Source organism: Leptonychotes weddellii, chromosome 14 (genome assembly GCF_054177405.1).
Source record: "Leptonychotes weddellii isolate Sample4059 chromosome 14, ASM5417740v2, whole genome shotgun sequence".
Classification (NCBI taxonomy): Eukaryota; Metazoa; Chordata; class Mammalia; order Carnivora; family Phocidae; genus Leptonychotes; species Leptonychotes weddellii.
The window spans coordinates 70,596,524-70,601,745 of NC_138382.1; positions in this window are offsets into that span (position 1 = coordinate 70,596,524).

The following is a 5,222-nucleotide window of genomic DNA, read 5'->3' on the forward strand; positions in this document are numbered from 1 at the left end:
CAGACGCTTAACCATCTGAGCCACCCAGATGCCCCATCATTTCTTTTTCTTATCTAATCATGAGGGCTAGTACCTCCAGAACTATTTTATTTATTTATTTATTTTTAAAGATTTTATTTATTTCTTAGAGAGAGAGAGAGCACACAAGCAGGGGGGAGCGGCAGGCAGAGGGAGAAGCAGGCTCCCTGCTGAGCAAGGAGCCCAATGCAGGGCTCAATCCCAGGACCCCAGGATCATGACCTGAGCCGAAGGCAGATGCTTAACCCACTGAGCCACCCAGGCTTCCCACCTCCAGAACTATTTTAAATAATAATGTTGAATATAGACACATTTTTCTTATTTTTCATCAAAATGGGAATGCCTTTAAGAATTTCCCTTAAAGTATGATACTGGCTTTTGGTTAAAATAAATATATTCTAGGGCGCCTGGGTGGCTCAGTTGGTTAAGCGACTGCCTTCGGCTCAGGTCATGATCCCGGAGTCCCTGGATCGAGTCCCGCATCGGGCTCCCTGCTTGGCAGGGAGTCTGCTTCTCCCTCTGACCCTCCTCCCTCTCACGCTCTCTGTCTTTCATTCTCTCTGTCTCAAATAAATAAATAAAATCTTTAAAAAAAATAAATAAATAAATAAATAAATATATTCTATTGCACTTAAGTATTTTCCTATTTCATCAAGAAAAAAAAAATTCTTTCTAAACTGCCTCCTTCTCTGGCCCCCTCCACACACAGCCTAGACTCTGCAGTACAGAATGACTTGTTATTCCCTGAGCAACTGTTTTGTTTTTTTTTAAAGATTTTATTTATTTATTTGACAGAGGGAGAGACAGCAAGAGAGGGAACACAAGCAGGGGGAGTGGGAGAGGGAGAAGCAGGCTTCTGGCAGAGCAGGGAGCCCGATGCGGGGCTCGATCCCAGAACCCTGAGATCATGACCCGAGCTGAAGGCAGATGCTTAACGACTGAGCCACCCAGGCGCCCTGAGCAACTCTTTTGTTTCATGCTTTCTAGCCCTTGCCCCAAACTAATCCCTCTTCATAGAATGCCCTTCCCCTGGCTTCTCTGGGACAAGGCCCAGAAGAAAGTCACCTCCTCTGGGAACCTTCCCAGGTCTTTCCCTCTGTCTTATCTACTTACAGCCTGTTTCATGCTGGAATATAACTGCCTCTGTCCTCCTCTGCTTTCCATACCAGCCTGTAAGCAGCTTGGTGTGTGTAGGGTAGCACATCTGGGTTACTTGTGTGTCTTTAATGCTTAAACTAGGACCCAAACAGACTAAATACACAATAAATGGTTTTTGGATGTCTGACTACTAGAATAAAAGCTAACAATTTATGAGTAGTTACTAGATGCCAGGCCTTATGCTAAGCATTTCCCATTCATGATCTCATTTAATACGTACAAAAATCCTGTGATGTAGATGCCTATTATCTCCACTTTGAGAAGATCAAATAGAAGCTCAGAGAGGTTAAGTAACAAGTGCAAAGTCACACAGCCAGAATGTGAACCCAGGTTTGTTCAGACGCAGTGCCCAGGCCCTAAGTCTCTAGGCCATTCTGGAGGGCTATAAGTAAATGTTTGAATGAAGAAATGTTACACTACCAGGCCTGGGGTGGTGGCTGGGCCTGGATATGGTACCCGGGGAAAGGAGCCCTGAGAAAATGTCTCCTAACTGGCCCAGAAGGTGGAGTTAGGAACAGGGTGACTAAGTTCTTGGTTTGTTCCGGATTGAGGGGTTTTCTGGGATACTGGACTTGCAGCACCCATATTGGCAAAGTCCTGGCCAAACCGGGGCAAGTTGGTCACCCTAGTCATGGAGCCATAAGCCACAAATTCCCTCTCCTTGAAAGCAAGGATTTGTTTAGTTAGGACCAGCTAGGGAGAGGAGAGGCAGACTTGGGAGGTAGTAAGCTCCCCATCATGGAAGATGTAAAAGCAGGAGGTGGAGAATCCTTTACTTTCCCATCTCTCCCTTTAGCTCTTTGGGATTCTTCAGTGATCTTATCTTTGGCGGGGGGTTCCTGCTTTGTTCCTGTCCTGGAGAGGACAGAGACAGGGTAAAGGCTCAGTTGTTAACTGCTTGGTAGCCGAATGCTCCTCTGGATGGCTTAGGAGAAGCACTGGGTGGGCAGACTTGACCCATGTGTCATGTAGCTAATGGTGCTCCTGCCAGGCCCAGTGGCTCCTCCTCCTAACAGCCCTCCTGGAGAAAGGGCCCCAGGAAGGGGGACAGCAATCTGAGAAAACTGGGCATAAGGAGGTGGACTGGAATTTCTGTCTCCTGCCTCCATCAGGTAAGTGGTGGGTTTCTGGGGGCAGGGAAGTCCACTTGGTTCATCTCTTTGTCTCAGGAGTGTTCCTCCAGAGGGACTCCAGGACTCAGAATGAACCTAAGACTCAGCAGGGAGAAGTGGTTGGTGTTGGGGGCCGGAGAGCTAGAATTTCTTTAAAGACCTCTGCATTTGTCAACTCCTATCAATGACCATGTACTTTTTCTTTCTGTAAGTCATCTCTACACCCAACATGGGGCTCAAATTTACAACCCCAAGATCAAGAGTCGCGTGCTCTCCCGACTGAGCCAGGCAGGCGCCCCCATGCACTTTTGTTTTTTAGCTCATACACACTTAAAATGTTATTTGGGGATGTGGCATAACACGCAGTAAAAAGTGTGTGTCTAAGTGTATGGTTGGGTAGTTGTTTTACATATGTATGTTACCCACATAACCCCACAGGTCAAGGGGTAGGCATCTCTAGCACTCCAGAAAGTGCCCCTACCCAGTCTGTATCTGCCCCCAGAGGTAAGCGCCATCCTGTCTTCTATTGTCTTGAATAGTTCTGCCTGTTCTCGAACTTCGTAAACATGGCATAATACAGTAAGTAGTCTTTTGTGTCTGGCTTCCTTGGTTCAACATAATAAAGGTGTAATTCATCCGTGATGCTGCACGTCCTGGTGGTTCATCCCCTTCTTATGGCTGGGTAATACCCCATTGTAGAAATACCCAACTCATTTACTCAGTCTCTGTTGATGGCATTTAGTTGTTGCCAGTCTGGAGCCATTGTGAACAAGGCTCTGGGAACACGTGTGTCCGGTCTTTCGGTAGCCATATGCACTCATGTCTGGGTATATACCTAGGAGTGGAATTGCTGGGTCATAGGGTAGGTGTATGTCTGTTTAGCAAAGCATGTACTACCTTTGTTAGAAATTTGGAAAAGCTGACAAGTGATTTAATATCACTTTAGAAGGAGCACATAGAGAATGTCATGTAGGACGTGAGCCCAGAGTGTTCTGGGGCCCCAGTTCCAGCTTCTGGGTATGTGGCTTGGATTCCAGAAGGGAAGGTCAAGCCCAGGCATTGAGGGTGGGCAGGGAGGGGATTAGGCATGCCTGGGCCCTCTCAGGCCCCCTTCCAGGGAAGGCAGGACAGGGTCTGCCTATATGTTGTCTCCAAGGGCAGAACTCATAGGCATTCCTGCAGAGTCTGATTTGGGGCCTCATTCTCCCCACCTCGGCAATGGGCTGGGAAGAGGTACACTCGGTGACTTCTGAAGCTTTGGGGTCTTTGGGCATCTGCCTAGCAGTCTTCTCTTTTAGCTCCTCTCCTCTGCCCCCCTCGGCTGCTGTCTGTGGCAGGTTTTAAGGGGTGTGGGAATGTCCCTGGGCCCCCAAGCCTCTGCCAGGGTGAACCCTGTGATCAGGACCCCAGAGGCTTCCTCCTCCCCCCTAACCCAGCCCCAGCTGTGCCTCGGGCTCCCTGGGAACCCAGGGGGAGAAGGGGTGAGGTGGGCCAGCCTCAGCCATTTGCATGAAGTCAAGCAGCTGTTGTGCAGTTTGGGAAATTGTTGATATGCCAGGAAGGCACCCCAGGGAGGCGCCAGAGCCAAGGCCCTGGCCACGGCTGGGCGGTCAGATCACCCTCAGATGAGCTTAGGACTTGCACCCATACCCAGCAGCTGGGCGGAAGTACTTACCAGTGCAATCAAATACTCAGAATACCCAGCAGCACATTGAACTGACTCTGTAGCCCAGTGACACTACTCACAGGGCCGCCGAGGACAGTCCCTAAACCTGGAGTCACCTGGAGTCATAAAGTCCACAGGCACTGCTCACTTGGGGAGCAACAAAAACTAAACCTCTGTGTTCACATCCTGGCCCTGCTCCTTCCTGAGCTCTACTTCCTCTGGGGGGATATTCACTCCCTTTGTGCTTTGTTAGGAGGATTAAGTGAAATCATATCTATAATGTACTTCTCTTAGGCTTGACAAACAGGTGTCATCAGCAATGTTTACTGAAGGCCTATGATGCACCAAATCCTACTGTTGCATTTCCCAAAGACTTCAGGGTGGGGGGGGAGGGGGGGCAGACCCAGAGGTGGGGTTTTGGTCAGGGATGGCTCCTTTGAACAAAACACCTGAGCATTACCCGCAGCTTGAAACATTATGTGACCCCTCAGGGTCCTTTTTGGGTGTACTTTCCGGTTCTTCTTTGACTGTGTTTTAGTAAGTCCTGACTCATACCCGGAGCCATTCCTCCTTTATCAACGACTGTCACCGTCCAGCTCTTTCTGGGCTCTGACTTCAGAGCGGTTGGATTTGAGCCTGTGTGCATTGTCAATAATAGTCTCTTCAGAGTTGTAGGGATACTTCTAATAATATCAATATCATTGCTACTACTCTGTCTGCCTGTTCATCTCTTTCCATATTATGAAGAAGTAGCCACATGGATTGTTGGGAAGGTATGTTTGGGATGGTCTGGCTCGGTGTCTTAGTTTGTTCAGGCTGCTATAACAAAAATACCATAGTCTGGGTAGCTAATACACAACGGAAATTTATTTCTTATAGTTCTGGAGACCCAGAAGTCCAAGATCAAGGAGCTAGAAGATTGGATGTCTGATGAGGGCATCTTCCCAGGCCATAGACAGTCATCTTCTTGCTGTGTCTTCACATGGTGGAAAGGGTGAGGGAGCTCTCTGGTATTTTATGAGATTCAGCAGATTCATCAGGAATGACCTTAGGCCCCATCTTCGAATACCATCATATCGTGGGTTAGGGGCGGGACACATCCAGTCTATAGCACTTGATGTCCATCACCTTACTCAAGAGTGGTTTAGGATGTGGGGGCACAGGGCAGGGTCAGAGAGATGGGTGGGTGTCTCCAAGGCTTCTCAGATCAATGGTCAGTGACAAGCCATTGCTGGCTGATTGGGAGGCCTTGTGTATTAAAATGGCAG